The following is a 10,691-nucleotide window of genomic DNA, read 5'->3' as shown; positions in this document are numbered from 1 at the left end:
GTTATCATACGAGAAACGACAGATTTCCATATATGCAAATTTCACAACTACACACATTTATTTTTCTTTTGTCCCCCGCCGTCCCATCCAAATCGTTTTCCGGAATTTTCAATTTTGTCAAATACTTTATGATGAGAGAGCTTTGTTACAACTAGGAAACAGACGCAAATATATTAGAGTATAAATATATAGAGTTTTAATTCATCTCGCAGAATGTACGTTGTCTGAGCAAATTTAAAACGGAAATTCGAGCAGGAAATAGCGGTACAATCTGGAAAAGCGATACAAAATCAGATTGTACAATGATGAAATAATCAAGCTTCTGATGGGAAGGGGGGGGGGAGTTAAAGCCAGGTATATTTATTCTTTAGACTGCATCACTATTACTGATCGAACCACCGAACAAAGCACGATTTCGTCAATTGGTCGCCCTGCCTTTTCATCAAACCAGGTGATATATTTACTTTATCTCCAATTGCATATTATGTACAGCCAGATTTTCCTTTTCAATGAAAAATAATCTGTTATACATCTATGTGAGATTTTGCTGTCCCCTCCAAGCATGACGCCATAGCACTAAGGCAACAGGAAATGTATCCACTGGTTTGCGTTTAGCTTCACAGGAAATAATCAAGGCATAGATTACAGCCAGAAGTTGCTTCTTCCTTTTGCGTACACCTGGGATTCTAAAATCGAAATTTGAAATTTGCTACATGGGTGCATAAATACAACAGGACTGTTAAAAGAAATATGAATAAAATAAAAATACACAAAAACTTGATACACCCACTTTTTTTTGAAGACAGACATCTGAAATTACACTGAAAAAGTTCTGTCCGCTAAACTTACTTACTCTTACTGCCTTTCACGCCTGGTGGCGTGTAGGGCAGCGATGTCTGCTGAAGGCAGTTGCTTAATAAGCAACGAAGCCACAAGCTAGCAAACCCACAGACCAACCAAACAAGCAGCCAATAATCAAGCTACGCCAACAAGCAAGCCAATCAAAAAAGTCCTTCAACCATTCACCCACTGTCTTGCTCTCCCATGTACACCCTTGCTCACTGACTGACTCACTGGCCTACTCACTCACTCTCTTGCTGACTGCTCCCTCAATCACTCACTCGCTTTCTCCCTCAATCACTCACTCGCTTTCTCCCTCAATCACTCACTTGCTTTCTCCCTCAATCACTCACTCACTTTCTCCCTCACTCACTCACTCACTTTCTCCCTCAATCACTCACTCGCTTTCTCCCTCAATCACTCACTCACTCTCTCACTCACTCACTCACTCACTCACTCACTCACTCACTCACTCACTCGCTTTCTCCCTCAATCACTCACTCACTTTCTCCTTCAATCACTCACTCACTTTCTCCCTCACTCACTCACTCACTTTCTCCCTCAATCACTCACTCGCTTTCTCCCTCAATCACTCACTCACTCACTCACTCGCTTTCTCCCTCAATCACTCACTCGCTTTCTCCCTCAATCACTCACTCGCTTTCTCCCTCAATCACTCACTCGCTTTCTCCCTCAATCACTCACTCGCTTTCTCCCTCAATCACTCACTCGCTTTCTCCCTCAATCACTCACTCGCTTTCTCCCTCAATCACTCACTCGCTTTCTCCCTCAATCACTCACTCGCTTTCTCCCTCAATCACTCACTCACTCAATCACTCACTCGCTTTCTCCCTCAATCACTCACTCGCTTTCTCCCTCAATCACTCACTCGCTTTCTCCCTCAATCACTCACTCGCTTTCTCCCTCAATCACTCACTCGCTTTCTCCCTCAATCACTCACTCGCTTTCTCCCTCAATCACTCACTCGCTTTCTCCCTCAATCACTCACTCGCTTTCTCCCTCAATCACTCACTCGCTTTCTCCCTCAATCACTCACTCGCTTTCTCCCTCAATCACTCACTCGCTTTCTCCCTCAATCACTCACTCGCTTTCTCCCTCAATCACTCACTCGCTTTCTCCCTCAATCACTCACTCGCTTTCTCCCTCAATCACTCACTCGCTTTCTCCCTCAATCACTCACTTTCTCCCTCAATCACTCACTTTCTCCCTCAATCACTCACTCGCTTTCTCCCTCAATCACTCACTCGCTTTCTCCCTCAATCACTCACTTGCTATAATCATGTTCACATTGCATAAACAAGCAGCAGTTACAAACACACAAATTATCGTATCAACAAATTATGTTCCAAATAGTCACTAGTAATGGGGACAGAAATAGAAATTTAGCATAGCAACTAAAATTAATTGAAATTGACACACTAATCTGTTATAATGTGAGGATGAAAGTCGCTTGTTCATTTCAATGCTTGTTATTCTCTCATGTGCCAGCAGATTGGTTCTGTGTAACTCTCAATTTTACCCTATTATGCATGCCGTATACATTCAGAGCGTCTACTTCCCTTTGTTTATCTGAGCAGTTGCATACGAAAAGCGTTCTGTACCCGCCTTCTTACACAATTCTAACAATCCGCCTTCTTACTCTCGAGTCCATCAAATGTTGCTATACTTTCCCATACCTGATTTGTCTAGCACGTGACACAAATCAATTTATTGATTGGACTTTCGATTTGTCATATTTTTGACACCAAAAGCCGACTGAAAATCATCTTGGACACATTCTAAGATAATTAGTACCTTTGTCACTACGGATGTGCGAACGGTGAAGATAGAATCTGGTTTTGAGTGTGTTTCCTGTCTCTCCAATATATTGGGCATTTGGGCATTTGTCACAAAACAACATGTATATGTTGCATATTGTAACGGGATGGGCGCGAGCTGTTGGCTCTCGTTGTTTATTGTTGTGTGTGTGAATGATAATGAAGACGAAGAATAAAACAATCACAAATTGTTCCGGGTTTCAAGATTCAGATTTAATATGTTAATAAATTCGTATCGTATCTCATTCTCAGTGTATCATTCTTTCACATGTAAAATAGGAATGACGTACAATAACTCTGTTCTGATCTATCTTCTTTCTGTTGCATGACCTCGAGCCCAGAAGACATAGAGTGAAATGACTCTGATTTCTTTCGTAGACTGATCTCTCCTGTAGATTATCCCCGATTTCTCTTCTCCGGGTTTCCTCCTGTAGACCTCGATTTCTTCTGTAGACTGGCCCTAATTTCCCTTTTTCCCCATTCCTTCCTGTAGACTGCTATCCCGTCGTGTAGCTTAGAACCTAGTGTTCTCTAACTCAATATTATTGCTCAATAGCCCCGTCTTGCAGAAGTACCGTCTAGAACTGAATAGACTCTTTGTCCTGTCTCGAAGAAGTACGAGAATACAAGAATAGAACCCGACTAGAACAACATCGTCTTAGACCAACCAAACAATCCTAAGCAAAAGAACAACCCCGATTTCTCCTTTCCCTTCTCTATTTATCCCCTTCCTTGTTTGTTTACCTGTTACCTCTAGCTACCACTAACGTTTCGATCGTCTATAACGATCTCCCCTGACTGTCTACGTTACCCCAATACATGTCCTAACAACATAAACAACATACCTTGTCTCTCCTTCCTTTCTTTAGTTGTTTCGTACCTTTAGCAACGAACCGACACTCTCGATCGTCTTAGAGTCAAGGCGATCAAGGATGTTTGTTTACGTTTCTCTAGGTAACTTCTAACAACGCTCAAACAACCTATCCTACCGAACTAAATCTCCATTTTACTTTCACTCAATCATTATCCTATCAATAATGAATCAATTCTAAAATGCATAACTATATTTACATGCACATTTCATAACATAATATTCTCTCATCGTTCTGCTTCGATGAGATCTCGTATAACACCTTCTCAAGTCAAAGCGACCAAACAGTGTTTGTTTACGTTTCTCTAGGTAACCTCTAACAACATACAAACAATTTGTCTAACTAAACCAAATCTCTGTTTCCTTTCACTCAATCATTATCTTATCAATAATGAATTAATTCTAAAATGCATGCAGTAATATTCACATGCACATTTCATAACATAATATTCTCTCATCGTTCTTCTTCGATGAGATCTCGAACAACACGTCATCTAAAATGGCGTCATCGAAGAGAAGATTACGTTCCATTGTGTTCATCTCATAAGAATGCGATCGATACGCACACGATTCCGAATAAAAACTACATAAACTAGTCAGCGAAAGTTTCCTGCTACAAACTGTGCAGTGATTTTCTGGTGAGTACATCTTAACACAGTTAATATCGTAACATTTGTCCACAAGTCTCCCAATCTTTCACTTGTGTCAATGAAGAACACTTTTAGATCTGTATCACATGTTTCTCAGTGCAAAAGTTAGATCCACTAATGTTCAGGTTAAAGTTTCTGGATAATACTAATAGGGCCATCCATTACAATATTGACGGACGAACGCATGAACGATCGAACGAACGAACACTCGAACGATCGCTCGAATGAACGAACGTTCTGATATATTTCATCGACATTCTTGAAGATTATTTGCAGTGGTGAGTTGTTTGTCCATGTCAACAAGATAACTGTTTGGAGGCAAACAAGAAAATGAAGTGTTCGTTTGTTTTTCTTTAAAGTGGACAACTAAATAAAAGTCTATTTCAATGTATGTTTGCATACACTCTCATTTGAAACCCATTCCAAACTTTTGGTTGGCACAAACTGATTGTCACGTAGTGGAATCTGTTTACCATGGCAACAGACCAGCATTATTCTGCGCTTGCTAACATTGGTTCAAGTTGCCAGTAAACGTTTTGAGGATATATAACTTCCAAAATTGCCTGAAACTGTATCATAACATTCTTTTGAAACTTTCACGGAAACTCTTTTGTCTGATATTTACATGAACTTCAGAGCGCAGAATAGAAGACAATGTAAATTAAGAGGTTCCTAGAACGGGTCCCCGGGTGCATTGCACCAGGCATAACAATAATATTATAGATATGTTATGTTTGTTTTAAAACAGGCTCTCAAAAATATAACCGGCACAGTTGGCCTAGTGGTAAGGCGTCCGCCCCGTGATCGGGAGGTTGTGGGTTCGAACCCCGGCCGGGTCATACCTAAGACTTTAAAATTGGCAATCAAGTGCTGCTCCGCCTGGCGTACGGCATTATGGGGTTAGTGCTAGGACTGGTTGGTCCGGTGTCAGAATAATGTGACTGGGTGAGACATGAAGCCTGTGCTGCGACTTCTGTCTTGTGTGTGGCGCACGTTAAATGTCAAAGCAGCACCGCCCTGATATGGCCCTTCGTGGTCGGCTGGGCGTTAAGCAAAAAAAAGAAAAATAAAAAAAAAAAAAAATCAAAAATATAAAGAGTAAAGTATGGTGCGTTTTCCTGTACGCGTTTTCCTGTACGCTACTCCGCTATACTGGCTTGTCACTTCAAGCGATCACGTTTTCAACGTTAACAAGTCAGCGCTTTCAGTATCGGTCGCGGGGTATTGGCAATGCAATGTCTTCGTGAAATGCAGTGCGTTTAGTATCATTCTCTGAGTTTGACAGATGGAATAGATAATTATGATGAATTTTGCTTTTCTTCTCCATTTTTCCAAATTAATGTCATAATTATCCAGCTTGTTGCAAGAGGTGAGGCCTCACTGTGGGGACCTCAATTTTAAGAAAATTGATTTCAACTTTGCATAAACATTTCTTGGCTCAGTCTGGACTATGGGATTGCATTTCAGATTGGAAGCTTAACATTTTTATAACTTAATTTGTTCACTAAAGTTGTATTCCTTATCATTTCTTGAATCCCAAAATATTTAGACATGACATTTTTTAAACCAAAAATATATTCCCAATTAAGGAAAGTAGGATTTTAAGGTATAACTTTCGCATGCTTAGCGGAGACGAGCGCGACCCGTTTACGTCTAAGCTAGCCAAGCCTTATATAAAGTCTCGTTCATTACTGGTGTTTTTTTCTGTGTCGATCGTTTAGTTTCTGGCCGACATATTGACTTAATATTTTAATATCGCTTCACGCGAATAGTTCTTTGTTCTTGGCCCAGTAAATCGCCCCGGACTAATTCTGCAGTACGCGTACACTGGAGGCTCTTCAAAGATTGATTCTTCTTTATTGCTAATGAAGGAGTTTCTGCTTACTCATCACACATCTTGTTCCTAATATAAGCTTGCTTGCCTGGTTAAAGGTTTTAGTTGTGAGATTTGGTTTTCAATAATCGGTCGTTCGTTACAACTCTTGCTGATGTCAAAAATGATTGCAGTAATGATGACGACTTTGGCCGGCCTTCTAATATCAGGGGTTGCTGCAACAATCAAAACGGAAACAAAATTCAACGTCGGTTTGGATAAAGCTTACACAGAACGTATTCTGTTTAAATCTCCTGTGCGAAGCAAACTACACTGCGCTGTTCTGTGCAACCAGCTTGATTGCTGTGAGACCTTCACTTTTGACAAGAAGGTGTGTCTGGGTCACGCTATGATGGTGACGTCACACACTTCCAACGCATCGTCCACACCTGCTCCGGGGGCGCGATCTTACTCAAGGAACATTGGTAAGTTTACAGAATGAAAGAAAGAAAACAAGAAACAAAAGAATAACGAATAAAAGAAAGAATACCTGTTGAAAAGAAACAACTGCCGTTTGCCTCAAGCTACTTTCCTGCCCAGGCAGAAGGAAAGAATGAACGGGGTAAAAAAAAAAAAAAAGTAGAATAACACAAAGATAACACAAGCTTTAAAATAAATAAGCAAATCAAAAACCAAACAACAAAAAGGATACATACTAAAATCGTAATGACATGCATTCGAAAAAATGAACAGATTAAAAAAAACAAATTATATACATATAGTGGCAACCGATATTGCTATTTAGCCTAACGTATAAAACTGATTCCTCTTGCATTGAACCTAGAACGAAGACAGTCATGTTTGTCACAATCGCTATATAAACATCATTACCCCATTTAGAAGTTACTTGAAATTCCGAACACTTTTACATTTTCGGAATTTGGTTCACAAGAAATGTGAATACCTGCTAATGTGAATATAATGTGAACGTAACGGTTTGTTTTGTCAATAATTAAATGTTCCAACAACATACCTTTCTTGCTCTTAGATTCTGAATACCTAAACACAAATAAAATACGATGATCATGAAAAAATGTCTGAAGTGAAGAATGTATTTCGTAACTGGTCCAAAAAGCTCATTACACAACTACAGTCGTCTCCGCTTAGCTCGTCCCTCTCGGGACCGAAAAATTCGCGACGAGCTAACCGGCCGACGAGCTAAGCAGCGGACGAGGTAAACGGAGTCCAATTTCCCTGGGGGATATGCTGCGACGAGCTATCCGGCGAATTCGTCCAGACCAATATTAAAAGCACATAAACACTTGTAAACGGGTGTATCAGGTTCTGAGATAACTATCAATCTAGTAGATCATCCTCAAATAGCCCTTTGTTCACAACATGACATTTTACCGTGTCTACAAACCAGAAGTAATCCTTTCATCACCATGGAGTAGGAGCTATGATGTGCAATGGTCAAATGACGAATTTCTGTTCATAGACTCGGTAAGATGTTGATAGAGTTTATATTCGTTTCGCATATTGGGTTTGTAACATGTGTTACTATGAAAATAACAGAGAGATAGGCAGAAGAGAGAGAGAGAGAGAGAGAGAGAGAGAGAGAGAGAGACAGAGAGAGAGAGACACACAGAGAGAGAGAGACAGAGAGAGAGAGAGAGAGAGAGATGTAAACCATGAAACAGAAAGCACATTTCTTGGGATTTTTTTTATTAAATCCAAAAATAAGCAGTCCAATGAGAAGAATTTTAAATGAAAAACCAAGTAAACACGGCGCCAGAAAAAAGTTAAACACACACAAACACACACGCAAAAAAAGCACTAACTCATTTGCGTGCTTACATACACACACACACAAAACACACACACACCATTTTCAAAAACATGCACATCAACAAAAAATCTGCGCAACAAAACCATAACAAACAAACAAAAAACTAAAACAAAAAAACAACAACAAAATGGAAGAAACTAAAAACAGGTGTCATTGTCCAAACATTATTCTAATTAGTCATACAAAGAAAGTTTTGTGTGTACATTGTACCTACTAATAAGTGGGAGAAAATTGAAACAAAGTAGCAAAATCAGATAAACAGCGCATGTTTTCTTCTTTGACATTCAATTCGAAAAGTCTGGCAGTTTATGGAACGTTCTTTTGTTACTGTCATCCTGTCAGAAGACGTCATCGCTGACGACACAATGTCGTTATGACGAGCTATCCGGCGTAAATGACGTCACACCATACCTTGGGACTGGAAAGTTTGATCGAGCAAAGCGGCGGACGAGCTAACCGGCGGACGAGCTAACCAGCTTAATTTTACAGATACAAAGAAGGACGTCAGCCCGGGGAAAAAATATGGCGACGAGCTAAACGGCGGACGAGCTAAGCGGGGTCGAGCTAAGTGGAGTCGAGTGTATAAGCAATATTAAAATTCATGATTTTATCGAAGTCGATTTATTAATGTACGCTGTTAGCCAACCCGCCAAATGACATTCAATATTTGATTTGGAATAGAGAACCAGACTTGAAGTAGGAAGACGATATTAAATGTGGAGGAAGACAGAGCAGAGTTGCACATAGAGGTTGCCTCGTAGAAATTATTATAGATTCGTGAAGAAATGATGTCACAAAAAAGTACAGATTGGTCGAATTTTCATTCGACTAACGTTTGTAAAAGATGCATTAGAGAATAGTTTAATTTTAATAAAGCACGTTGCACAGAAGGCATTGAATGCTGTAGCGTCCAGATTTTAAAAAATCTGATTTTTTTCCAAAAAATTTTATTCAAATTAATAACAACAATTAACAATATCTCATACAATGAATTAAATACAACTTATCGAGTACAACAAGCTAACTTTTTTTTAACGTTTTGTTCTTTGAACACTCACACAAAAATGCTTCTTATCTGTAACTGCCTATTAAAAATACTTTCCAACGGTAAAAACGAACTTGTTTTTTTTATATATACTAACGCACATCTTTCCGATTAAGATAATGTGGTTCAATTTATACATAGTTGCCTTTTTCACCATTACAAAATGCATACCAAATAAAACATCACTAACTTTCAAAACAATCTTAATTTCTAAAGTACGAAAAATAAATTCTTCAATAAACTTCCAGAATTTGTATACAACCGGGCATTAAAAAAAAAGTGTTCAATGAAATCAGTAACATCACAACAGTAATTACATTTATTAGTTTCCGTTACTTTCATTTCACACAGGAGAATGTTGGTCGGATAAATGTTGTGCATAATTTTTCAGTGTAAAACTCTTAATCTAGTCTCTTGTGTTGACTGATAGGCAACTATCCAAGATCGTTCATCAATTTCTACATTAAACTTTCTCTTCCAAAATCCTCCGGAACATGGTACATCTGTTTTCATATTAATAATCTCTTTCCTATATTTTCTGGCACTTAACACATTTTTGCCGTTAAACAGTGGTAAGGTAATACAAACATCCTCAGTCATATTTACAACATTTTTTCTCATAAATAATGACACAGCAGCTTTTACAACATTATATTCAAGAATTCGGTCTGGCGAATATCCAATCAAATCACATATATCTTGATATGATAATATGTCTCCCGAACGTACAATGTCAGTTAATACCAATACACCTCGTTGTATCCAACTTTCAAAAAATAAAACTTTGCCACTATACGTTATGCATGCATTATTCCATAATAAAGTCGGCCCGAATGCCCCACGATCTTAGTGGTTATTATCCAGCCAATATTTTAATTCTGCTTTCCAAAAGTGTGATTTCACTAGGTCTAACCCTTTAAATCGTGCACTGTTTACATTCGATAAGAAACATTCAAAATGCTTTCCAAAACGCAAATACATCATCTTTGGAGTAAAACTCCAATTATCATTTTCATTTGATGTAGTCAGTTGTGAAACCCATTGTAATAAAAAAGAAATTTGCATTTGCCTAATATCGATCATTTTTAAACCACCTTTTTCATTTTCAAAACATAAAACGCTTCTTTTAACCTTTTCAAAGGCCTTCCGATTACAATCTCTTTTTCGTCACAAAAATCTAAACAATAACTTGAATAAGGTATCGAATTCATTCAAAACACAGTCAGGTAATACAAACGCTTGCATAATATACACAAATTGTGAAATTAAAAACGTTTTCACAATACATATTTTCCCTACAATGCTCAAATTTCGCTTCTCCCATGCACAAATCAATCGCTTAATATTCCTTATTCTTCCAGTCCAGTTATCTTCTACCAAAGAAGCACTCTTATCATTACAAACATATGACACACCCAAAATCTTCAACTTTTTCTTCCAAACAGAATTATAAAATGTTTCATCACAATGTTTCCTTCTACCCAACCACATCGCCTCAGACTTTCTCTTATGTAAAAATCAGAAGTTAGTTTAGGACATATATGTTGACGATGTAAATATGTTTATATACTTTGGCAAGAGGTTCATCTTATCTTAAATCTATAAGTGTTATGTTTTTTCAAGCATACAGTGGTCAGAAGAGGTAAAGTTATCCAAAATGAATAACAATCTGTTTACAGACGCAGTATTTTTTTTAGATTTAGTCAAGTTTTGACTAAATGTTTTAACATAGAGGGGGAATCGAGACGATGGTCTATGTGTGTGTGTGTGTGTGTGTGTGTGTGT

The 10,691-nt window shown here is 38.4% G+C and overlaps 1 long non-coding RNA gene across 1 annotated transcript in view; it reads left to right on the top strand.

Moving 5' to 3' along the window:
• Positions 1–10,691, top strand: part of LOC138945968 (uncharacterized) — a 98,032-nt gene that overhangs the window by 13,634 nt on the left and 73,707 nt on the right. The window lies entirely within an intron of this gene.

The sequence above is a fragment of the Littorina saxatilis genome, linkage group LG13 (assembly GCF_037325665.1).
Source record: "Littorina saxatilis isolate snail1 linkage group LG13, US_GU_Lsax_2.0, whole genome shotgun sequence".
In the NCBI taxonomy this organism is placed as follows: Eukaryota; Metazoa; Mollusca; class Gastropoda; order Littorinimorpha; family Littorinidae; genus Littorina; species Littorina saxatilis.
The sequence above is the reverse complement of the archived record's forward strand: the minus strand, read 5'-3'. Positions and strand labels throughout refer to the sequence as shown.